Below are 27,125 nucleotides of genomic sequence, written 5' to 3'. Positions count from 1 at the left end.
GAGAAAGTATGATACTGATTCCTATCAGTATATACATAAGAGTGATAGAGATGGGTCATATTGTACATTTATTTTTGTTTGTGAGGACTCTCCTTACTGATTTCCAGAGTGACTGAACTGATCTGCATTTCCATCATTAGTGAATGAGAGAATCTTTTTCTCCACAACCTCACCAGCACATGTTACCAGTTTTTGTTATTGTTATCTATCTATCTATCTATCTATCTATCTATCTATCTATCTATCTATCTATCTATCTATCTATTTAACTATCTATTTATTTGTGTTAATTATGTCCATTTTGAGTTGGGTGTTATAGGTGCAATAAAATCTCAGACTTTCATTGCCATGACTGCTAATGATGATGAACACATTCTGAGGTATTTCTTAGCCACTTGTATTTCTTCCCTTGAGAACTGTATGTTGAGATCCCTAGTCCATTTTTTAAAGCACATTCCCTTGACTTTTCATTATTAGTTTCATTGTATATTCATATACTAATCCTCTGTCAGATGTATAGCTAGAAAATTTCTCTCCCATTTTGTGGGTTTCCTTGTCACTTTGTACTTTGACAAGTACAAGATGGCTATATTTATGTTTTGAATCTTATATTTTACTTCATTGGTCTATATGTTTGATTTGGGCCAGCAAGATGTATTTTTATTACTATAGAAGTACTATATTTTGAAATCTGGAATAACAACACTTCCAATATTCTTCCTTTTAAATACAGATTGCTATGGTTTGCCTGGATCTTTGCTAGTTACATTTGAATTTTAGGATTCCTTGTATTTTTTTAAGAATGTTGTGGAATTTTGGGTTGGATTGCATTGAATCTACAAATTGCTTCTTGTAGGATGATTACTTTCACAATATTAATTCTCTGATCTATGATCTTCCAATTTTTAGTGACTTTCTAAAGTGTAGTTCTTCAGAAATTTGAAGTTTCCATTGTAGACGGCTTTCACCTTCAAAAGATGTTTTCAATGAGAACAAAAACTGACTTGACAAAAGATGCTTGCAAAAAGTAATTTAAAAATGTTACGAAGATGTGTTCAAGTAGAAAGTTGAGAATGAGTGTCTAAAGGAATCAGTATAGGGATCTCCCATGGCAGGCAAGGGACATGAAAATTTTCAACAGAAAAGGTTGGATCAGAGGAACAAGAAGATGAATACCTCTGTACACAGTAATCACTACAGTTTTCTCTGCGCTCACACAGTGATGATACAGGGCAAGAATGAGCTGGTATGAGGGACAGTATTATAGTGAAAGAGGACAGTAATAAAATCCAGCATGATCATCACTAGCACTATTTACCACATCTGATTTATCTAATACAAATAGAAATTGTAAATTCCTAAGCCAAATATATCAGAATATATTCTATGAAAAATTAAAAATTAAATAAATGTATAGTTACTTATAATTATATACTTCATATGTATTTATATTTCATGATACAGACATACTTTTATGTAAAAATGACTACATGACTTAATTAACTTTATTATATTTAATTTTCAAAAGTAATTTATGTGACATTTTGTTTATTTTTATTCATGTGTATGTGGATTTGCCTGCTTTTCTATATGTGTCCTGCATTAGTTCACATGCGAAAGTAGACTGCAATAAAGCAATGGATGTCCCTGAAATTGGAATTAAAAATGTTTTGAGTTGCTTGATGTGAGTTCTGGGACTGGGTTCTGGTCTTCTACCATAGCAGCAAGCACTCTTTTCCAGCCAAGGTATTTAAATTTATATTCAATATATACACCTTGGGTCATTCATTTCTTCATCAATATTTACATTTATTGTATCATGAATCATAAAAACAGCTAGCTTGGTAGAGCATGTGATTCTTAATCTCGGGTTTGTGGGTTTGAGCCCCACATTGGGTGCCACTTGTGGATAAAGTTTCTGTCACAACCAGTTTCATAGTCATTCAGTCCCAAAGAAACACACAGAGGCTTATATTAATTATAAACTGATGTGGAATCTCAATAGGTAATTAAGTGTGAACTTATTCACACTAATAATATTAATAGTGAGAAATAAAGAAAATACTTGTGAGCTATTATTTATGGACAATTTACATTAGTATAGTGTCTTGTTGATTGATACAAGTTCAAATTATATTTGTTATTTCTATTTACAATATTTGTACAATAATGCAAAGTTATTTTGTCAGATTGTATACATGCATTTTTCTACTTCTGTTTAAGACATTTTTTATATTGATATAATTTTTAGGATATATTTATCATATAGCATTATACATTTCTACCTCTGATCAAGATACTTATACACTATTTACATTTGAGGTCATTATCTTCCCTTACTGCACATTTGTTTAAAGATGTTTAATATTCTGATATAAGGTCTTATTTATACAGGTTCTTACAGGTTATAGTATTATACAGGTCATAATTTATAGGTCAATAGACACTCATATTTGTTATACATATAGTCAAATTAATCAGGTTCTTTAGATAAATAAAGATTATATTCTACATAGATAGCTAATTTTCAGACATTTCAAGGATCTGTAAAACATGACATCTAAATAACTTAGTGTTCTGATGATGTAGGGCATAATTGCTCCTGATAGCAATGATTTATTCCTGAGAGAATGTTAAACACTAAAAACGCTTCACTTGGAATCTGTGAACAAGTGGCCTTTGAGCAAGGAACCTGCCCATGCTTCAACCACTAAAAAGTACATGGTGTCTGGGCTGGACAAGCAGGACATAAGGAAAAGGACTATCAAACCTTCCTAAGACAGAGTAAGAAGGTTCTAAACATTTTCCTGACTCTAAAAATGATCTGCCAGTTATGCTAAGCCTTAGCCAAATTTGTTTGCTTCAATATTGCAAATGAGACTTTTGGTAATTGCTCATGTTACCAGTTGTCTCTGTCATATACTGTACAATTTGGAGGCTGCTTGATTGCACCTCCTGCCTACTCAAGTAGTATTATCTCCCTGAGATGAGGTTAAAGATTAGATAGTTGTAGTTACCTTCCTCTTATGATTCAGTGAAACCATTTTCGATGCAAGACTTAGACTCTTTTTTGTTTACATTTTCTTTTTATTTATTTATTTAATTATTTGTTGTAAAAATTTTCTGCCTCCTCCCTGCCTCCCATTTCCCTCCCACTCCTCTTCCCCTCTCCCCACTCCTCTCCCCCTCTCCCTACTCCAAGAGCAGTCCGGATTCCCTGCCATGTGGGAAGTCCACGGTCCTCCCCCCTCCATCTAGGTCCAGAAAGGTGAGCATCTAAACAGGGTAGGCTCCCACAAAGCCAGTTCATGCAGTAGGATCGAAACCTAGTGCCATTGTCCTTGGCTTCTCATCAGCCTTCATTGTCCACCATGTTCAGAGAGTCCAGTTTTATCCCATGCTTAAGATAAAATATTTACTAAAGCATTTAACATATATTCCATGCTTAATATTATTTATATTGTTTGTAATCCTAAATTTATACTTGATATCTGTTCTTAGTGTATACAGTTTTGTATTATGTTTGGAACTCTCCTGTTTAGACAAAAGGGGGCAGTGATAGGAAATTTCTGTCAGCCAATGATCTTTAAGAGGTTGGACCAGGTTAAGGCGTGTCCTTTTGGATACCTGAAGAAAACCTCTTGCCTGCCCAGGGTTCACTCTCTCTGTGGTTCCTACTCTACACAGCTGAGGTTGGACTTCTTATTCCTGTTTTGTGAGTTTGCCCCATATGATAAAGAAAATATAATAAAATAAAAAGAATACATTTTGGAGTTAACCCAGGATTGTTTTACCTGCATTCATCAACAATAAACTATTTGGCCTATTAGCTCAGGTTTATTATTAGCTAGCTCTTACAACAACTTAAATTAACCTATTATTCTTGTCTATGTTTAGCCACATGGTTGGGTTCCCTTTATCAGTAAGGTATTCTCCTCTTGCTTCCACTGTGTCTGGCTGGTGACTTTGTTTCTGCCTTTCCTCTTCCCATAATTCCCCTAGTCTGGTCACCCTACCTATACTTCTTGTCTGGGTACTGACCAATCAGCATTTTATTAAACCAATATGAGTGACAAATTTTTACAGTGTACAAGAGCATTATCCCACAGCAATTTGTGACACATGTACACACTTTGGTTCAGTTTCTTCAGGTCTACACTCACATATACAACATGTATATTGACTTTTCTCATTAGACTGAGATATAAGATGCTGGCAAATCATTATTATGCTTGTACCTCCCACCAAAATTGTACAGGTTAATTTTTTGCTTTGCCTCCTGTGGATACCATTGCTGGTGGCTGACATCCCAGGTATAAGAACAAACAGTATAAAGAATCAAATGAGTAAGAAAATGTTTCAAAGATTTACAATTGTCCTCCACATTCAACAATGTAGACAACACCTCCAAAGATATCTCTTTAAAATCAAAAATTAAATTTTATAGTCTTTCTGGAATACCCCATAACATGGATGAAAGGATATCTCTCTGGTGGAGTACAGAGTTCCTTGAGTATATGCACAAAAGTGATATAGCTAGACAATGTGGTTGATCTGCTTCTAGCTTTGCTGAAATGACTGTATCTCATTGTTGTTCTATTTACACTATCCAGGAAATAGGAGCAGCCTCGTTTTACATCTACTGATAAGTGGATAATAAAAATGTAGTAAATTTATGCAACTAAATATTACTTGGCTTTTAAAAATGAAAATCATAAGGAAATTGATGAATCTAAAATCATTCAAAATGAGGTAATGCATGCCCTGAAAGATAAATATCCCATGTTTTCTCTAATTTGTGAGTATTAGCTTTAAATCTTCAGGAATGAGTGCTCATTTGGAATACTCATAGAGATCAAGGAATTACTAAGGGATCATTGGGGCTTTTAAGAGAGTATAGTGTATACAATGCAGTAGTATAAATGGTTAAAGGGAACTAATTCAATGAGAAAGGTTAAATTAAAGTGAGGGATGGGAGAACAGTTTAGAGGATGAAGTTCAGAAAAGAATAACTAAAAGTAGATATATCATAAAGTCAATGGCAATTTCATTCTGTAGAAACTTACATATATGTACAGTTAGAATGGAGTCATGCTGTATGTCGTGACAATGTCCGTAGGACAACAAATAAAATGAACAGTGCCAAGAATGAGTTACTCTTTTGAAGTTGTTGATCAGTGACATCTCACAGACCTCCAAATATTAAAGTCAAACATTACCAATGCTTCTGTTACCATCTGGATCCTGACATTAAGACCTTAAAACTACTTGAGTCAAAAAAATATGGAAAAATCAAATTGATATAGAACCTAGAAGCTTCATCCCAACTGACTTACTGAGGAGATATGCCTGACACCAGAGGAAAAAATAATTATCGATTTTTCTCACTGTGAATCCTGTGGAGCAATAGCAGCATGAATGTTGTGGGAATATCCTCCCACTTTCTGATTGAATTTAAGTATTGCTACAAAATATGAAACCCAAGCCTGGTATCTTTACTTGATGAAAGATCAGTGGTAAGAAGAGTCATGGGTCCTAGTGAGTCCTATTATTTTGCTAAAAGTACATAAACTAAACTAACCCCCAATGACCTAAAGCAATAATCATATATTAAAATATCTCTCAACCATTATCAGAGAATCTTCTACAGACGTTTACCTAGTCAAGGCATAGAGAGTAAGAGAATATATAAATTTCTTAAGGTTTTTCTTAAGTTCTTATGGCAGAAATAAAAACAAATGCAATGCATAGTCAATATTTAATAGGCTCTGAATCAAGTTAAGGAGGTTAGGAAATAGAAGTCCACCAAGGAGCAGAGCTCCACTTTGATCTGATCTTTCTACCTACAGAATAACAAACACCAAATTATCCCAGTATATAAAATAACTTAAATTTTCTCATATCCTGTAGCAAATAATATCTGATATTATGATGCCTTCCTTGGAAATCCCATCTTAGTAGTCAGTTACAGTTCTTCCTGGATAAGATTTATTAGGAAAATAAGCAAATGTTGGTAGCAGTGTGACAGTAGCTACTTCATGAACACATTTACTTTAGTTCTCTTGTTGACAACATAGACACCAGTCATTTACAGGACTGAGCTTAGAGTTAAGAGCAATTTTAAAGCCTGAAAAATTATTACATTGATATCTTAATTTGCAGTAATGACCTGAAGGTAAAAATTGGGGCTACATGAAATATAATATTCACAGAACAATCTCTAAATATTTAATGTAAAAGAAGACTTCATGTCTTTAGAATAGTAAGAATTCATATATTCACTGAACAACATTGTAGAATTCTATTATTTTTCTTTTCAAATTTTTAATAATTCTTTGAAAATTTTATATAGTATGTTTTTATTATATTACTGTTTTTCCCCAACTCCCAAGTGCACCCCTGCAGAGTAATGTGTAAAAGTGTGTTTGCATGCATGTACTTTTCCTTTTTCCTTTTCTCTGTAGACTTCCTGACATCAGGGATTCTTACTGTAGAATTTTGGAAAGACTTGTATATTTTTTTTTTTTGCTTTACCTTCTTAGATTGACATACAAGAAACTATATTCCACAGCTGGTATCACAGACCCAAACTCAAAACCATTTTTATTTAACATAAATTTGTTGAGTTCTACATCAGATTTCCTATTCAGATCCCAGATATTTGATATAGATGTTTGTGAATATAGAAGGCAAGAAGATGGGGGGATAGATACAGTTGGGGTTAACCAAGACAGAGTATGTATTAAAATTGCCATAAGGAGATGTGCTATGTGCAAACTAATAGAAAAATGAAATAATACACTAAGGCCTGTTTTATTTTCCAATGTTTCTATCTTGCACAACTTTATTGCAAAACACACAAGCAACAAAAGGAAACAATGAATAAATTAGACTTCATCAAGAACACATTTGCTCCAAAGAATACCATCAAGAAAATGAAAAGGCAACTGCAAAATTGGAGGAAATGCTTTCAAATCGCGTATCCAGTATGGTACTTGCATTGAGAATATAGAAAGAACTCTTATAACTTGAATTTTAAAAAGACAAATGATCCAATTCAAAAATGGATGAAGGCTCTAAACAGATAATTTTCTAAAGAAGATTTAAAGATATTATGCATCTGGCAAGATGCTGCCATTAGTCTTCAGAGAGAGACAGTTCTAGACAAAAAGGAAAGAACTTGTGATACTCACTATGACAGCATAGTAAAGAAAAAAGGCAGAAAAAATAAGCTTGAATAAGAATGTAAAGAAGTTAGAATTCACAAACTGCAAACAAAAATATAAAGCCAGGCAGCTGCTTCAAAATAATCTGAGAGTTTTTCATAAAATGTATGCAATCCAACCATTCCATTTCTGGATGGATACCCAAGAGAGATAAAAGCATATATGTACAATAATACTTTAATGCAAATATTTTAAAGCAGCATTATTCCAGCAGCCAGCGAGTAGAAACAACCAAACGTCCATAATCTGATAAGGTGATACATAAAATGTTTCCATCCACACAGTAAGATTCTTCTCAACATCAACAAATACACTAACAAGGGTGTGTAAAGACTGTAAGAGCCAGAGCACAAAACGATTGCTTGAAAAAACTATCAGTTAAACATGACTGGCGTCCTGCACTGAGGATTTGATTTTCTGCACAAGACCAAACCAGGCAACATAACAGCACGGATGGACCAAGCTCTTAAAAGGCCCACGCTTGAGGTCTACAGACAACATCCCAGCACAGATAGACAAAGAGATCGCAAGGCCCACGCATGACGTCTACAGACAACATCCCAGCACGGATAGACAAAGCGCTCACAAGGCCCACGCATGACGTCTACAGGCAGTCAGCTGCTGCTCAGGGAAGGAAATTCAGTTCTCATCGAGGATGTGACCACTGGTGGAGAATCTCTGATTCAGAAGTCATCCCTACACTGCACAGGGCAACACCAGTTGAGATTAGCATATTTAAGACAAAAGAGAGCAAGATGATACAAATTTGAGAAGAAGATGGGGTGGGAACCAGGAGGAACTGGAGAGGTGAGAGTTAGATTCAACCAAAATGCTTTGTTCTCCCATGTGAAATTCTCCAGAAACTTTTCTGAAGAAGAATGGATACAAAGCTCATCATGGTGAATGATGTAACTTTGGCTAGAGGGGAAAATATCCCTTACAAAAGACCACATGTAGGTATCAGTCCCCTCAGCTACTAGGAAGGGTAGACTGGAGGAGCTCAGGCAAGTCCTCACATCAAATGATATTATTTGCATAAAATTCCACCTTTAAAGTGGTTCTTTAAGTCACCAAGCCATCTCCAGAGTGTTTGGAAGTCCTACTAAAAGTGTAATTGTTACACTGTGTTCTCTAGAGAAAATGTTCCACATTGTCAGTGCACAAAACAGAAAGAAGATGACCCACATATGAACAAAGAATGCTGGATAAAGACTATGATCTATGACACATGCGCGGCCTTGGCTGTGGATGTTTCCATATCATTTGATTAGCATAGCCTCAGCAATGTTCAAAATACAATAGATATCTTATCAATATATTTATATATTAACATATTATATAATCATAATATAATATATTATATATCTAATATATCAATAATATAATATTAATTTATAACATATTAATATTATATATCGTATCATCTATTAATATTACATGTTAATACATATTTCTAATGGCCCAGATTTTTTCTTATACTTTTATATGCATGTAGTTGATTTGCAGAATGTTAAGTTTTTAAAAGGGTAACTGCTTCTATTAGTATGGAATCATAATTAGTTGAAATTACCTTTACAAATATTCCCATGTGACACTGTCCTTATTCTTGATTTTAATAATACCATTTAAAAAGTTAATTCTAATTAAAATCTCAAATCTATTATATTTTATATTTTAAAATGCCCTCATGGCACTTTGAGAAATATGAATATAATATCTTATTTTCTACCTTCCTTTAGTTTTTAATGTGTATTTCAGCATGACTTTTGTGAGCGTAAATGTTAACGAATGTCTGTGGACAAATGCAGCATGCTGCAGATGCTCTCCAAAATTCTACCACATATATTATTGCTTCCTTTTCTGCTTTGTCTTTTCTTTCAGATGCTTCAAACAAAACTACACCAAAGGTCATTTTAATGTAAGAGCCAAATTTCCTGTGCTCTTTTCTATGATTTTATACCTCTGAAACACGAAATGTTATATAAATTGAAAATAAATGTTCTTTTTTAAATTTCTTAAAATACTTCAGAAAATTTAACCTGACTTGTTAGTGTTAAAGACACCACTCAACAGAGCAATCTTAACATCCATTTCACTGCAAATACATCTGCAATTTGAAAGCATTTTTTAAAACTTCTGAGCATGGCTTAATGAACCTTCAATTTACCCTCTGTTCAACAAACACTGGTGGTCATTAAAAGACAAAATCCTATTAAAATGTACTTAATTATATCCTTACAGTTATTACCTACTCTTAGCACCATATTCCAATAATATTGGACCTTACAAAAACCTGTGTGGCATGGACTGCAAAGACAAATTGATCTCTGGCACCTGTGGAATTGAATAATGGCATACATAGTCCTGGAAATACAGATACACATCTGAACAATATCTTAGACAATAAACAATACTTTTAAAGAATTTGAATTTGAGGATCTGATAAATGTTTCATATGTGTCCATGTGAAGTATGCTAAAGACTATTTTGATTATTATAGTATTAATTCCTCCCTAGTTATTTCTAAATATTTGGCTGTGTACCAACCTAAAATGAGAGACTCTAGAATAAACACTTAATGCAGTCAAATATCAAAATATAAAAATCAAAAAGTCATTTACTTTAAAAGTTCATACTGGAAAGTTGAATTGTAAATTGACTTGGCTCTGATAGACATTGACTCTCATCATCGTGTTGGGTGGACTTGTTACTCAACCTCTGCACTGCCCACTTTTGTCAGTCAGACTAATTCAGCCAGTATTATTTCCTACATCACATTCCTATGAGAACACTCTTCTAAACTTCAGTATGTCTGTATGACTCAACACACCTGTGCCAGAGCTATTTTTACATGTCCATTTTCTAGTACTCTAAAGTAAAATAGGTCTAAGCCTCAAACACAAGGTCTGGCCAAAATAATTCCTACACTTTCTCCTCAGTGCTTCTCATCTTTTAGATATATACGAGATAAAATATTTGTGAATTTGTTTCTCAGGAAACTTTTATAATATTTTCTATTTTGAGGTGTGTGCACTTTTTCATATTTCATTTCAATATCAGTGAAAAACAGACACTCAGAACCAAGACAGAAGATCTAAATGCCTCATCCCCTCAATATGAACTGCTTTTAAGAAAACCTTGATTTAGTTTGTTTTTATTTTCTTGATCTTTTGTTGCTGTTGGTGATATATATATATATAAACAAGGTTGATATAGAACCAAAGCAAACTTGATGTATTAAGGCGAAGAAGATTTCTTATCATAAGTCTAAAATAAAAATAACACTATGCCTTATCACTTGAAGTATAGTGTACCTTACAGGTTTAGGATACCCTACAATCTTTTCTCAAATTCAGACATTTTTGAAACCTTCACCAGTTACTTTCACTCCTTAAATTTTCATTGGCTTATTTGAAAATTGATGTTTATAATGAACCTAGAGCATAATATTATTGGGAAAGCTTTAAGAATTACAACTGTGGGAAGTCTGAGGACCACCCACCTCAATCCAGGTCTAGTAAGGTGAGCATCCAAACTGCCTAGGCTCCCACAAAGCCAGTACATGCAATAGGATCGAAAACCCATTGCCATTGTTCTTGAGTTCTCAGTAGTCCTCATTGTCCACTATGTTCAGTGAGTCCAGTTTTATCCCATGCTTTTTCAGACCCAGGCCAGCTGGCCTTGGTGAGTTCCCGATAGAGCATCCCCATTGTCTCAGTGTGTGGGTGCACCCCTTGTGGTCCTGAGTTTCTTGCTCGTGCTCTCTCTCCTTCTGCTCCTGATTTGGACCTTGAGATTTCAGTCCGGTGCTCCAAGGTGGGTGTCTGTCTCTGTCTCCTATAATCGCCTGATGAAGGTTAATATTCAGGAGGATGCCTATATGTTTTTCTTTGGGTTCACCTTCTTAATTAGCCACAGGTCAGGGAACCCTGATTGCTCTTTGGGCTGATGAGGAGGGGGACTTGATCGGGGGAGGGGGAGGGAAATGGGAGGCGGTGGCGGGGAAGAGACAGAAATCTTTAATAAATAAATTAATTAATTAAATTAAAAATAAATAGATAAAGTTGCATTACAGAAGAAAAAAAAAGAATTACAACTGTGCTCGGAATATTTTTGCTGAGCCTTAATGTCTTCCTTGGTGGAGGCCATGAGGAGGCATGATGAACACAAGAGGCTGAGAGTATGGGGAAAAGGATAGAGTAAACATATATTTAACAACCAGGAGAAACTTACATATCCTCCTAGTACCCAGGCATCCTGATTCTTTGACATCATGTGGTCACCCTTCATTGGCTAGACACAAACAGGACCTCTGACAATGCCTGTTGTTAGGCCCTAACATACCTTAAAATAATATTCCACAACATTTTCTATTTTTTGTCTAAACAAAATTGAAAGGTTTTAGTTTTAACATAAAATTGTACACAATAAGAACAATTGGCAAGTAAAGATTATATTCATGATGTAATGAATTCCAGCTCATTTCTGTCTAGCAAATTAAAAGAAAATACTTTATTACCTATCCTCTTATTGAACTAAAGTTTTGTACCTTATTTATTCTTAATTGTAACTAAGGAAAATCACAGTTATATCTATCTGGTCTTCAATTCCATCAAAGAAGGATAATATTATTTGAGTAAACAAAAGGTGCACTGCAAACAAATTCCAAAAACTTCTAGCAATGACAGAGTCCTTGACTGCCTGGACAGTCACTGAAAGTTTATTTGCAACATTGTTACATCCGTATTCAGCCTACAAGCCTAGTGTGTCTAGCAGACTTCAAAGTGAAGAAGGAAATTTGAAAAATCATCCCACCTATATTAGTAGCTTGTCAGTCACTTTCCTCTGTGCCCTGTAGAATGTCTGGTAGTCTTTTGTGAAGCAGGAATATTGACATACTGTCCTGCCTTTTCTTGGCAAAGTTCACCAGTCTTTCTGTGTGTCCTGCATGTCCAAACTACACAGCTCACTGTCATTAATCAAAAGCAAGAACAGTTTCTTTGCCCAGTGGTTAATAATGAAAGCAAATCCATAAAGAATTTCTTCAATGCTCATCATCTTCTCTGAAGTAAGTAGATGCTACCAGGAGCAGTTGTGTCTCGTTGTCATGAAAATCTGTCCTTGTACTCACAGGTAAGTGCAGTTTCCACCTTTCATTAACTATATCTTTCTTTGTGACATCCAGAGACCGCTACAAAAACCACAAGCAAACAAACTGAAGAGCTGTGGAGCCCTGTTCCAATGGTTGTATCTACAAAACACTCCCACACCTAAAGTTCAGGCAACATTGTGGAAGAGGAGTTGGAAAGACTGCAAGATCAGGAAGTTTGTTGTGAGATTGTGTTTCATAAAATGTCAGAAGCCATACCAATGAAGTGTCGCTAATGTGAACTGAACAAGGATGACACCAATAAGCCTGGCAAAGCAGATTGCTAAAAGCCTATTCAGCCTCAACCTTACACAAATAGCTGTAGGCAACTAAGAAATGCTGAGAGCAGAAAGAACACACAAATTGGTTATTTAATACCAAATGGTCACACTTGAAAGAACGGATAACACTATACAGGTCAAGCAGGTCATATTTAGGAAAGCATGTGATAACAATTAAAGAAGAGAAAAATGAATATGAATTTGAAGAAGACAAAGAAATGCTGTGAGTGAGGGTTTTGAGGGAAGAAAGGGGAAAAGAAATATTACTAAACTATAATCTTAGAAATAAAATGTTCAAAATTTAAAAATAAAATTAGCAATACAGAATGATATGTGATTAAAAGAAAGCAGCCCAATGAAAGGAATTATAAATAAAGTTAAATCGATGCATACTTGCTTCTCGTTCTCTCAGCCTGCAGTATCGGGTATGTGCTTTAGAGGCTCTGTTGCTGAGAAAACATGAGTATGTGCTTGCCCTCTACCACACTGTCACTCCAGTAACCTGAGCGTTCTTCCTTATCCCCTGAAATATCAGAATACAGCAAGTACTCGGCACAGACAAGTGAGTGTTTGACTCGTCTTTGACACAGGCTATAGCGTATTGTTAGTTGTTTTTTGTCCACAATATTCTTCTCTAGACTCTAGACCAATGGCTCACCAAATTTCACCAACCCCTAACAGGACAGCTAAGATACTGGAAACTTGCACAAATATACATAAAATGCATTATACTGTTAGCAATAATGCCCTTCTGCTTTTCAAACAAAATGTGAAAAATGCTATTAAGTTAGCGAATACTTATAACTCATAGTATCTTTTAATCATGCCTTTTCGATTATCCAACATTTAAAGCACCACCACAATATTATGAGTTTATAACAGTGTTTTGTGTCTGAATGAAGTATTAATAATACTCAAAATGTGGAATTCACTGCACTATTACATAATTTTTCTCTGAGGGGTAGTGATTCACTTTAAATACATTAGCCAAACTAAATGTGCTACACTTTAATAATTATAATAGGATTATCAATTTTAAAAAGCCAGCCACTTACTTCATCAATGAACTGAAGCAATTTTCAAAGAGTAAAAAAGCTTATCAGTTCAAGACACTTGAAGACAAGGCCAGTGCCTATAAAATTAATTTTTAATGATTTCTCTACCATCTGGGAGATTCTCATTATATGCAATAAAAGTCAACCTAATAGTGCTTTAAAATTCCCTATTTTACTTAACCAAAAAGTCTAATAATTTTAAGATCATCTTTTATTAATACAAATTTACATATTTGGATGAAATGATATAGAATGTTTTTGAAAACTTACAGACTTATGCTATTTTTAAAATAATGTTTTGGGAAAGATCTCCTACTTCAAACAATAAACTCCAAGTGGCAAGCGGGGAAGTTGGAGAACACAGAGTCACTGGCTGTTCTTCCAAAGGTTACTCTATTTTGGAGGTCTGATGTCTCCAAGAGAGGTTTTCATGGCAAATGCTAAGTGCATAATTTTCCAAAGTCACTTTTCAAATTTTCTGCAACCCCTAATTGGCTGTTCACAAAGCTAAAATAAAATTAGTTCTATGTTCATAAGCCAAGATATTAGTCTCCAGGACTATTTTCCTCACCACTTCGTACTTTCAATTTAAATGTTAGTTTTTCCTCTTGGGGGATGCCGTAGTTAGGGTTTCTGTTGCTATGGTGAAACAACATAACCAATGCCCTTGGAGGAGAACGGGTTTATCTGACTCACATAATCCCGACCACACTGAGGGAAGCTAAGGCAAGAATTAACACTGGGCAGAAACCTAGAGCCCAGAGCTGATGCAAAGCCATGGAGAGGTACTGTGTCCTGCCTTGCCCTCATGGCGCCCTCATCCTACTTTCTAATAGAACCCAGGGCCGCCAGCCCAGGGGTAGCACTCCCACAAGGGGATGGGCCCTCCCCTCTCAGTCGCTAGTTAAGAAAAGTAAGTAGGCTTGTCAACTTACAGCCTTCTGAAGGCATTTTCTCAACGATTCCCTCCTCTAGATGACTCTAGCTTGTGTCAAGGCCACATGGAACTTTCCAGCACAGGAACTGAATTTCTCAGGCAATCTTTACAAAGTCTTGAGAACATTGAGTGGGATATTTCTTAGTTTGTTCCCAGTTTTAGAGAATCCCACCCCAAATCTCTTCAAAAATGTATTGAGAGGCAACACAGTGCCAGCAAAATCATCTCGTTTCTTACAACTTTCAGGAACACCTTCCTGCCAGGTGCTTTCAGCTTGTTTATAATATTCTCGAGGCTTCGGTAAATAATAAAAACTTAATTTATACTAGTCTTGTACTTCTGTAGTTGTTTAATGTTTGTATCTAAAACTTTCAAATCATTTATTGGCCTGATCAATAAGGAGTACAAGAATGTATTTCAATAATGAAAGGAAAATACTAGCATGTTTTTGTCTGAGTCAATGCAAAGGAGCTGTTGGCAACATCATGTACAAAAACTGAGGATTCAGTTGGAATGGGGGTAGGTTATCAAGGCTTAAAACAAAAAAAACAGTGTGAGGCATGCCTTGACGTTTATGAAAATTGACAAGATCCTCACAAAGCATCTTTAATTCTTTCATTCTTCTTAGTGAAATGACAATACAGCTCTGAAGAGAGTCATTGGCAATGCTTTCATGAAGGCCAGGCTGCGTCTAAGTGTATTGCCTGGAGAGCTCACACCTGCTATAGCCCCGGACTAAGAGCCCTGATTGATATTTCAACAATTAAGAGTAACGAGAGTGTACTTTCTAGCAGATTGGACTCTAACTGCAGGAACCTGCTTTCCAAATGAGCCCTGCACTAGCCTGAGAGACTGGGCAGAGCGGAGCCCTCCAGGGTCCTGTGGGTGGGAACAAGGAGCACTGAGCTTCTGTGAAGGGAAAGAAGGAGCTCCTTGTTCTCTCCCAGGATCAAGTTTGACAAGGCCAGTAACGAACTGAATCCAGGTCTCTGTTAGGCCTGGAACTTTAGTCAGTTCCCGTGTAAATCTGTAGTCAAATGTTGCAAACCCTGAGATACGAAATGCTTTGCTTACTGTCTGCTTCATGTGCCTTGCCAAAATGGGAGCTCAGCTGCTCTGAGACCCCACTCTGCTGACTGGCCTCTTTACCAGCTTGCACTCCGGTTTCCCATTTGAGGGCTAGAAGGAGCTGGGATACTGATTAACTCGCTGGCTTAGGTCGACTGTCCTCGCAGCTCTCCTGACCCTAGTTTTTGACTGTTTATTTCCTTATCCCCAGTCCTCTTTCTTGGAGTCCTAGCATGAACCCAGGAAGAACTGTTGGTCTGGTTCATACTAGCATCAAGAAGCAATGTTCCCCACAAAAGAAGACAATAAGGCAGATTTTGATTTCCATCAAGGGTTGGCCCTCTTTTCTCGGGACAAGCGTTTCAATTCTGGTGTTCCTGCTGTGCTACAAACACTGTAGGATGCTGAGCAGAACCCTGAAGAGATGGCCTTGCCTTTATGAAAACTCTAATCTGGTGCATGAGTGCTTAAAAAAAACTACAGACCAACGGTGTAGTACAGATCGGATTGTTCAGGCCCAATCAATACTGGAGAGGCAGGAGAGTCCTTCAGATAGGCTGTCGGGTAATGCTGCTATCTCTCCCTTTCTGGCGGTGATATCATTTTTTTCTTTGTGACAGCTGCAACCTGTGTTTTGCTCTGAAATGTGTGTGTATCCTGCCATGCACCTCTCCTCCCACACAGCCAGGCCTGAAAAGGAAGGCAGAAGAGTGTGCTTCTGTGATTAAGGACGGACACTGTTCAGGGACTCCACTTGTCCTCTGGACGGTAGCAAATAAGACACTCAAGGGGCTGAGTACAATTGGACCTGATGGTGTATGGGTACTCTACTCCCTGCCGCATTTGTCTTAGGTGGGTGTGGGGATTAGGGCATCATCAGACCATATACTGCTGTGCAAGAGGTCATTGAACTTCTCCATGCAATCTCTACTTCTCTCTTGCTCACAGGTACAGGGAGATACACATGAAGAAAATTCAGAGTCAGCCTTCAGTACACACTACATTATTGATAAAAGAGGCAGGTTTATTCTGGTTCAGCAAATGCGGTTTATAACAGTGCAGCTTTCTGAACGAGACTGTGAAGCACAGAGACTTTTTGCACCCATAACCTTTGGCAAGCATTGCATCAAGCTGCAGCAGAAAACCTCTCAATGCTGAGAACTGTCTTTTGATATGAGTTCTCTCATTTTTTTTTGTTTCAAACGTGAGTGTTGAGTAATTAAAGGTCTATGAGGGTCCGTAATAAAGGATAACAAATGTTTATTGAGGAACACTCACAATAAGAGAGCCACTGTGTTCCTCTGCTCTATGAGTGCCGGAAGCTGCAAACAGAACTCCAACCAATAACCAAACGAAAGGTTAAAAGCAGGCATAGCACACTTCTTGTCTGTGCTTATAGTACCTCAGACTACGCCCTAATGGTCTGGTTTCTAAAAGGCTATTGACTGAATAAATTCCCACAAGTTCTCATTTTGTTAAGAAATAAGAGGGTTCTAAACCTAAAACAAAACTATATACAATAAGAACAAAGATCAAGTATTATCCAGGAAAAAGAAAAGACAAAAAATACACAAAATTAGAACTACAATAACATGAACCACATCAAGCAAGAAACATACACTAAATGTCTAATCAAAGGGGATTAACAAATAACAGAGATTATTTTAATAGCTGTCCTATCCTGAGGAGTCTAAGTCTTATACTAAAATGTATTAGCTAAGTTATGAGAGGAAAGTATCTGTGACTATCTAGTCTTCAACCCCAACAAAGTCCTAAAAAGGAAAATAATGTTACCTAAGTAAGCAGGAAGTGCAAGCAAGTAACTTCCAAAAGGTGCAAGAAATGACAGATACAGCTGGCTATCTGGGCAATCACCCAAAATCTCATTTACAATGTTAGGGCAACCAAGTTTGGCTAAGGCATAGATTATCTGACAGACCATTTTCAAAGGCAGGAAAATTCAAAAGACTGTCCTACCCAGTCTTGGCAAAGTTCAGAGGTCATTTTTGTTGGTATCATGCTTGTCCACTTTGGACAGCATGCATATTGCCAGTAGTTGAGGCAAGGCAGTTCTTTGCACAAAGACCAGTTTTGTCAAGAAGAAGCTCCAAGTAATGTCCTTGGTGCCTAACATTCTGTTGGGAATAGATTGGCACCGAGGAACAATCATGTCTCGCATAAAAAGAATCCTGAGTTGTTTAAATGCCATATTCCCAGTTCTTTGAAGTGTTTGAAAATTACCTATCTATATGGAGTACAATCTCAGTGCATCAAGAGAACCTGACTAGCCTAACTATAAGTATGACAGACATGGGTGACTGACTATTCACTTTTATTTCTTAATATCTATATTGCTTAAAGACTAAGGCTTCACATGATAAAATTAAATAATCTTTAAACAGGTATGCAGCAAATGAGGACAATGACCCCAAAATGTAAAGAATATATGTATATAAAAGAATATTTCTTGATTAAAGGTAGAAAGGTGTAGTGCAATATGATAAATATATCTTAAAATGCATCAATATACAAAATATCTTAAGCAGAGGTAGAAGCATGCATGTATACAATATGATAAAATAACTTTGCATAGGTGCATAACTATTATAAACAGAAATAGAAACATATTCAGTATAATAAATATAATTTTAAATTGTATCAATATACAAATTGTTCTAGGTAGGAATACAAAAGTAATTTTACACATAAGCACATGTCTAAAGTGGCTTGAATTACACAGGCTTGGTTCTCATCACATGTAGATGAGTGGATTCAAAGAGGGAGGCACTCGTTTGAACTGGGATACCCAGATCTCCTGTATCCTTTGGATTGTTTTAACAAGTTCATTGAGTCTGACTGCAAGTATCTAACAAATATCTCTCCTTTCCTTTTACAAACTCTACAAGCAAGAAACAGTGTTACTCTCTGAAAGGAGTCTTATGATAAGATTTTGGTTTCATGACAGATTATACTAAAGCCATAATTTTCATAAATTTTGGTACCATAAATTTCTCAGCAATGAAGTCCTAATAACAATAGAATATGAAGTCATTTAGCAACTACTGAGAGTTGCTCCTCAGGACATTGCAGTGCCCAGAAGATTAGTAAGTTACATAAGACTCTTAGCAGCAATGTTTCAGTTGAGTCATATTTATTTTTCAGTGTGTGTGTGTGGAGGGGGGGTATAAGCACACATGTGAAGGTCTGAGGGAGACGCCAAGGATCATCCCCAGTCACTCTTCCACCTCATTCACTGAGGCAAGGTTCTTTAATCAAATCCAAAACCCAAGGATATGGCTAGTTTCACTAGCCAGCTTTATCTGGGCCCCATGCTTCCAGTTCTCAGGCAAGAATTACAGCAGTACTGCCATGCCCCCCAAGATTTATTTGGTTTCTGGTGACCCAACCTCTGATCCATGTGCTATGTTTCACAGAAGAGCTTTAAGGCCCTAGGCATGCCCCAAGACCTAGGAGTCTCAGATTGGCATGACAAGAGTCATGTGAATTTCTCAGTGTCCTAACTATCATCAGAATATCTTTATCCATCCTTTCCTAAAACATTATAGCTTTATAATGATAAATTTCTTACTTTAGGGTTTATTACTAATATCTTCAAATGTTGCATGGAAGTCATTAGTCAGTGATTCATCAAGATATTTTCAAACTGTATGTTATTATATCCCATTTCTAAAGCAACAAAAGCCTCTTTCAACTTGAGTCTTAGCTAATTCAGTTGGAGCTTTATCAACATAGTTACAGAGGAGGGGATTTACAAGCAGAGAGTTGTCACTGGTCCAGATCAATTCTCAGCATCCTCCAGCCTGCTTTACTCACAAGGAAGCCCCTCTGTGGCTTAGCCAGGATGGCTTCCTCTGTGGTTCAGACATAGATTTAACCAAGGGGACACAAAAGTAGATCATTGTGCATGAGATGTATGTTATTCAAGTGTTTGATTCCCAGGCCCCTTCCTACCAGGTTACAACAGATTTGCTTTGTCTCATTACTAAAGGGCACAGAAACCTCAGCAATAACACTCAAACACTCCCTCTTATAAGCCATGGTCTGTCATCTCTGGTATGGACTGTTTCTCTTCAGACATCCGCTACTTCTGGCCCGAACAGTCTCCCTGCCCATTCCCTGAGCCTGGGATGTAGGAGGCGTGGTAGACATGTGCTATCTGGACTCAGCAATCCCTGGTATCTTATTCTCTCTTTCTTGACCAGTTCCACGCACATGCAGGAAGCACTGAGTGGAGCTCAGCGAGTTTAACAATAAAGCTCGTAAATAGGAAAGGGCAGAGTGATGTGAGCAACAGTGAGGAACTGAAGATAAATGGGGGAGGATGGACTTGACAAAACATTATATGTGAGAATGAAATTTTTAAGAAAAGAATAAACTTAAAACTTAAAAGAGAAAACCCTCTGATTTCAGGTATTTTTTCCCTCTAAATTAGCAGGTGGCCGAGCCTCTGCTTCCGTGAAGTACTGTCTGTAATTCTGTCTCCTTCTGAGTAGTCTCTCTCTTGCAAGATGGAGAGAATGAAAAACACATACCATGGTCTGAACTTAGATCTTACAGAAATGAATGTGTCCAGCATCATCACTTGGTATTTTACTAGTATGTTTGCATGTTGATCAGAACTGTCTTCACTTACTGGACTTAAAAAAAAAAAAAAAAACGAAAAAAGAAACAATCTTATCTCATTTTACATACCAATCCCAGTTTCCACTTATTGCTCTCCTCGTGCTCCCCCATCCTTCCCTGGACCCAAACTCCTAACGAGCAGTTTTCCTGGGCTTTTATCTGTTTATTTCTTCAGGTCGTATCTCAGCCTTTCCCCAACAGTGGTCCTTTCCTTGCTGCACAGCCTGCTTGGCTCTTTCTCTTGACTCCCTCCTTGTTGTAGGGAAATCTGATATGAAAATCAAAAACTTCAGTTCTAAGCCATTTAGGGTGAACCTGGGACAGGGTTCACGGGATTTCTGGCCAGTGTGCTGTCCTAACAGCCAAGGAGTCACAGGCTAACTCACCCAGATTCAAGAATATCAAAATATTGGATCGTCCGTCAGTGGAAATATATTTAAAAATAGAACTCACTGACTCGGGTAAATTTGTGTGTAGTTACTTAATATAGATGATTCCATTTAGAGATGTGTTAAATCTTTACATCTTGGGAAACTGGCTCTGTACAACAGGCTTGACTTTCCCCCACTTGTTTCCCTGCAGATTAACGTTCTCAATGCTTTCTGTCTAAATTGTGCTGACAGATGGGAGCCAGGCCTAGCTCTACTGCAGAAGACACTGAAGTCAGAGCAAACAACCGCAAAGGAAGAATGTAATTTTGCCACAAAGTCAACTAAATACATTTTGTCAAATCATCAGCTAAGATGAGGCTTATGAAATCGATGAAAATTGTAGCTCAATTACAGCTATAGACAAATGGTTCAATCACACTTCTCTGCCCTACATGATAAAAGTGCATTTATGATTCTAATACCAATGCTTCCTAGCCATTTCTTTGGGACAAATAGCTGAGCATCTCAAGCATCATTCACAGCTGGATTCCCGCCCCCGCCCAACACAGCCAAACTTCCTGCCCTTCAGACTAGAGAGGCAAGGATAACAATCCTTATAACACGTTAAGTGCTGTCACAAGCCCACGTTTAGATTTATCTTCTCAGCATTTAGCAAAGAAGTAGCTGAGTCAACAATCTCTACAAATTGATTACCATTAACATAACATGAGAAAATCATCAAGGCTTATGACCTTAAGGTTTTTTCCCTATCAGTAATGGTGTCACTCAGGATAGCTAAGTACAAAGTTTTGGGTTTTGTTTGCTTGCTTCTTCTCCTATATGTATATATATATTTTTTTCCACAAAATTAGCTCTTATAAGTTGTTCTTGATGAAGTCATGGCTATCAGCCACGCACCTTCAGCAGTGAGGTGACAGTAAAATGACTCAGAGCCATATCTATTCTCCCTTCATTCCTAGGCAAATTAGACACCGTTCCTCTTTACCATCTTAACAAAGCCTTTTAACATTAAACAGAAGAAAATAAAGATTCTGTTACACTTTTACTCTTAAATCTACCTAGAAGCTTGTGGACTCCTCTTGTCCTGTCTGCAGCTCACGTACTACTGTGGTATAGGAGCACACTTGTGCTAAATCCCAGCTGTCTAAGCTAGGCAGGGATGTCTATATTTATCCAAGTGTGTCTATATAACTCCTCTAATGAAAAGCTTTAGAAGTTTACAAAGCAGGAATCAGCTCATCTGTTACTCTGTAACTTAAAAATATTCTGTGCTGTTTGCCAGATGGACCTAAATTTGTGCTTTCTTTCTTCTTAATGGTAAACAAATGAAAGACAAGGGAGATCACTGGACATGCATGAGCCCAAGAAGGTCTGACATAAAGATATCTCAGGATTTAAATCAGGCCCCTGCTGACATCTTTCCTCAGCCACACATTCTCTTCCTGTACTCTGAGCCATGGCAGTTCTTCTAACCTTTGTTTGACACCACAGCAGCCCTAGAGGAGGGGTGTGTGTGTGTGTGTATGTGTGTGTGTGTGTTAGTGTGTGTGTGTGTGTGTGTGTGTGTGTTTGTGAACGAAGGCTTCACAGAAAACATCCAACACTTAGATAACAGTGGGTATCTGTAAGGGCTACTTCTCTCTTTGAAATTCTGATTTTGATGTGTTTTCCCATACTTTGTTTTCAGTAAATTATCAGATCAGCTGAAAAAGAAATTCTTGCTCATAAAAACTCTTTCCTTGCTGTTTAAAAAGATTATTGACTTATGAAAAGACCATAAGTATTTTCATCTGCAAAGAGATGAATTTCAATTTGTTTATTCTTTTTCCATTTATAATATTTTCTAGAATTTTAATGAGTGTTACTCCTCTAGGTTACTCTTCTCTTAAATGCCTATTATTCCAAAATAAAAGTAACAGAAATACATGACAACTGAGCAGCTGTTTAGACAGCTATGGAAACAGTCAGTTGCCTTTCTGAAGAATTTCCTCGCAGGTATTGCTTTTTTTTTTTTTTTTTTTTTTTTTTTTTTTTTTTTTNTTTTTTTTTTTTTTTTTTTTTTTTTTTTTTTTTTTTTTGATTTTTCGAGACAGGGTTTCTCCGTAGCTCTTGTAGACCAGGCTGGCCTCGAACTCACGGAGATCCGCCTTCCTCTGCCTCCCGAGTGCTGGGATTAAAGACGTGTGCCACCACCGCCCAGCTCCTCGCAGGTATTGCAATCAGCCTGGACTCTACCTTTTCTGACAGACTTTACAATACATACCTTAAGCTATAAAAATACATAAGTTAACACCAATGAAAGAGCTTGGGCTTTAAAGATAAATTTGAGGGATGCAGAGAGGGCTGGGTATTTGAGGGATGCAGAGAGGGCCTGGTATTTGCCACTGTGGAGATGCTGATTTCCCAGAAATTTCTTTAAAGAATGAAACTACAAAGTTGAAATGAAAGCATGTTTATACTAAAAAAATACCTTCCATCACCCTAAGTCCAATTGTCTATGACTAAAGCGCTCAGCTGGAAGGGGACTTTAACACATTTATCCCTGAATGTGATGTTCTGTTCAGTTTGTGAGGCTCAAATTCCAACCTGAAAAAAAGAGTCCATGAGTAATATGTGATTAACCCTTTTATACTAACTGTACATCAGTAAACATGGCTCAAAGTCTATTGCTGATACCTGTAACCACATAAACGAAAGCAAAACCAAACTTGTTACATAAAAAGAGTAAAACATGGACTGGAGAGGTGGCGCCTAGGTTAAGAGCGTTGACTGCTCTTCCAGAGGACCTGGGTTCAATTCTCAGCACCACATGGCAGCCCACAACTGCCTGGAAATCCAGTTCCAGGGAATCTGACACCTTCACACCAATGCACATAAAATAAAGTTAAATAAATCATAAAAATTTAAAAAGATCAAAACACTTTTCCTCAGAAGGGAGTAAAGGAGGGCTTTCAATATTTAAAGAAAAATATAGATACATATAGAAACATATCAAAGAACTTTGAAAAACTTCCTCTTCAAAGTAAATGTTACTATTTAGTAATATTATATTAAAATTATGTTAGTAATGTAAATTATATTAGTAATAATATATTAGCAATATCAATATTACTAAAGATCAGCCTGAATAATTGTTTTTTGGATGAGATGCTTTAATGTAGCATGAAAAACAGACAATGGTAAAGCAGCTCCATGGGATTCTCCTTGAGGATCACAGACCTTCCTTAGTCTTTCTCATTCAACACTGGCAGAGTGAAGACAAAACAAAGTCTCCCTGCTTATTACTGACTGCTTTGCCAAAGGTCATACAGGTAAAGACTGTGGAACAGTAAAAGTCCAGCTTTCTGCAGCCAGGAAGGAACAGGAAGATTGCATGCCTTCCTTCTTAAATCAAGATTAAGTTAGAGATCTAGAAGAAAGCACCACAAGTCCTAATGGTCATGATATTTCTAGATGTTGGTACTCTACCTGGAATGTTAGAAAGGTATTTCAGTCTCAGGAAATGGGTAAAGAGTTTGCTTAGCTCATATCCAATGTTACATGCACTTGCTTCTGAAAACCAGTAAGCAATAGCTTCTTTCCAAAATGAGCTCCGATTTTCCTGACCCAGAGCAACCAAGTCCTCTTGCTAAGACCCTGTCTCACTCTCCTAAGTGATATCGAGGAACCCCTGCTCTATTCTTCTTCTTTCTACTTTGAATGAAGAAAAAAAAAGAAAAGGAAATACGATGGGAAAGAACAAGATGGCCTGTAGTGATGACGGAGGGGAAAGTTCATTGTAGCTAAAGGGGAGACATAGCCAGAGGCAGAGACATCTGGGAGAGTCTGGAGCAGATATGACCCTGAGATGCCATGTGAGAAGATGTCGGAGGGGAAGGGAGAGGAGAGAGGGGAATTAGGTGTAGCACCCTAAGAAAGTCAACAAAAACAGAAACAAACATAAAATATCCAGGTAACCAAAAGAGATAGATTACATAGGGAAAGGCAGATAAGATAAATTAGAATTTTTGGATTTAAGTGGGGGTGTGACATCCAGGAGGGTCCTGTAGCAGGTAGGGACTGAGGGATGCAAGGAGAACCTCACAGCCAGTGTCCTTTTTGACTTATTAAGTAGGCAGCTCAGCCATTTGTCCCGGATCTGAAACCTAAGACAGTTCAAGTTTCTTCCCTTGGTAAGTTTTTACTCCTCACCAGGTGAGGTCAGCTTTCTCTATTATGAGAGCTCACAGAAGTAAGTATGTTTATTTAACATTGTTGTGACTGTATTTTGTTTCTATGACTATCTGAGAATAATAACCTTCCCCCACTAGAGACTGACTCAAACTTCTTGTGAGTCACCATTAATCACATGAATTGCACGGAACACTTGGTTTAACTATGGACAAATGATCAATTCATATTTGACAAACAAAAAAAACGGAAGAATTATTTAATACATGAACTGTTGCCTGAGCCAAAAGGCTTTCCAGTTGGTTGATTCTGTCTTGGAAAAGTCTGAGTTGACACACTTTTTCATGATTTGTAAACTAGTGATAGTTAGAAAATATTACTGAATATTAAGGAATTTTTAATATTGAGGCCTTGCCTTCACAATAGAATTTCAGCAATTTAGCTTTGATAAAGATACTATTGTTCTACTTTTTTCTACTTAAGTATGTCTCAAGAACAGTAAGCAGTCTGTCCTCAGCAAATTTAGTTAATCAGATGTACTTAATTATGAAGCGTATAGTGATTCCTGTATTGTATCTGGACAGTACTCTACAAACACTGTTGACTAGTTCTGACATGGAAGCTTTCCTGGATGCCAAACCCCATAGTGCTAGGGGTTAGGAAATTGTCATACAATCCCTGGGTACGACAGCTGTGAATTCAAAGGGGGATAATTTAGGGTCTCAATTAACTAGGGAGTGTCCCCATTAAAGGCATCAACAGCCAGTGCTCTGGATTCCCTTCCTGTATTGAGTGTAAGCAAAAATCTCAGTGACCTTGACTTAGGAAGGCATGGAGTCATGGATTTGTTACACAGCCACCTAAGGCTTTCACTGCCTGAATCCAGCCAGCAGCCTAATTAAACAGCAAGCATTCCTGGAGGGGAATGTTAATGAGTCTCCTTGGCAGCCAGCAGTCTGTTCCCCAGATGGTGCAGGGGTTATAAATTGTCTATAGGGCAAGAGTAGTGAAGGAAGTCAAGAAAAATACAGAAAGACGTTTACATCACTGGGACTTTCTGCCATAGATCTCCTCGTTGAAGATCCTTGGTCATGGAAGTAAGGCTGTGGGAAAGAATGCAAAAACACATCTGTTTGCTTCTTGCTGTTAGAACACAGGTAGAATTTGCTCTGGCTTTTCAAGTAGATCTACATTACAAACTGAATGTTGGGATTATTATTTTAAGTGATCTTGACAAGTTCATACTAACAGGAAAAAAATGACACCATGACTAAAATCTTCTAAAAGTTTAACTGGTACTTATTATATTACAGGAGCTTTCAGACAATTGGGTTAACTTTAAATAATAAAGCCTTGATAATAAACAATCTCCTATGACATTCAAACCATGACCTCCCTATTTTAGAAGAGTGAACTCAATACATTAAACATTATCTACAATTTATTGGTGTTTGTTCAATGTCTCTTAGACAGTCGGTGAGTCCCTAAGAAATTGTTGAAGTCAGTTGGATATCTGAAAGCCACAGTGACTTTTAATTTCACTGTATTGCAAAAGCCAAATTCTAAGACCATCTGTGGTGAGACCACCCTGGAGGTTCTCCCTTCCCTGTGTCCTGCAGATATAAAATCTTCCCTATTAATTTTGCAGTTTCTAAATGGCAGTATGTGGTAAAAGGTTTCACTTCTATGACAAGATGACAATGTGAACATCTCCATCTTAATTGACTAGAGGTCAACCATCCTGCTGAACTAGAGGTGCAAGTGGCATCATATTGACTGTCTATAAAGAGTGCCAGCATGGGACCTGGAATTGTCAAGAACAAAAGGCCTTGGGCCTGTAAACAGAAAACACTTATTTCTACAACAATCATCTCGAATAGACTATGTCCTCCAGAAAGACACCTGGCTGCCCATGATTGCAGTTGTGTGAAAATCAGCACAGAGTCCTCCTCTAACCTATGCCCACATACTGACACACAGAAACAGACTGAAGAAGAATGTTGTCTTAGACCATGAAGTTTGTGGGAATGTACTATGCAAAAATGAGAGATTAATCTATTATTAAGGAATTACCCATATCTGGTTCTAATTATGACAGAAAAGATTTTTACACTTTGAAGACTTTATACATCATTGATACCAACCCCATGCTATGTGTTGTTTTGTATTTTGACAGTTTTAAGGATCAAACCCAGGGCTTAGA

The 27,125-nt window shown here is 37.1% G+C and overlaps 1 protein-coding gene across 7 annotated transcripts in view; it reads right to left on the bottom strand.

Annotated features, from left to right (window-relative positions):
• Naaladl2 (N-acetylated alpha-linked acidic dipeptidase like 2) overlaps positions 1-27,125 on the bottom strand; it is a 1,236,187-nt gene that overhangs the window by 683,082 nt on the left and 525,980 nt on the right. The window contains exon 1 of one of the 7 annotated variants that reach the window (XM_050142055.1): positions 25,966-26,007. The exons of the other annotated variants lie outside the window; for them this stretch is intronic. The gene's annotated coding sequence lies outside the window, so the exon portion shown is untranslated. Of the gene's footprint in view, positions 1-25,965; positions 26,008-27,125 lie in introns of those variants that run through there. 7 annotated transcript variants of the gene reach the window in all.

Source organism: Alexandromys fortis, unplaced genomic scaffold, assembly GCF_014885135.2.
Source record: "Alexandromys fortis isolate MF-2015 unplaced genomic scaffold, M_Fortis_MF-2015_v1.1 scaffold_41, whole genome shotgun sequence".
NCBI classification, from domain to species: Eukaryota; Metazoa; Chordata; class Mammalia; order Rodentia; family Cricetidae; genus Alexandromys; species Alexandromys fortis.
The sequence above is the reverse complement of the archived record's forward strand: the minus strand, read 5'-3'. Positions and strand labels throughout refer to the sequence as shown.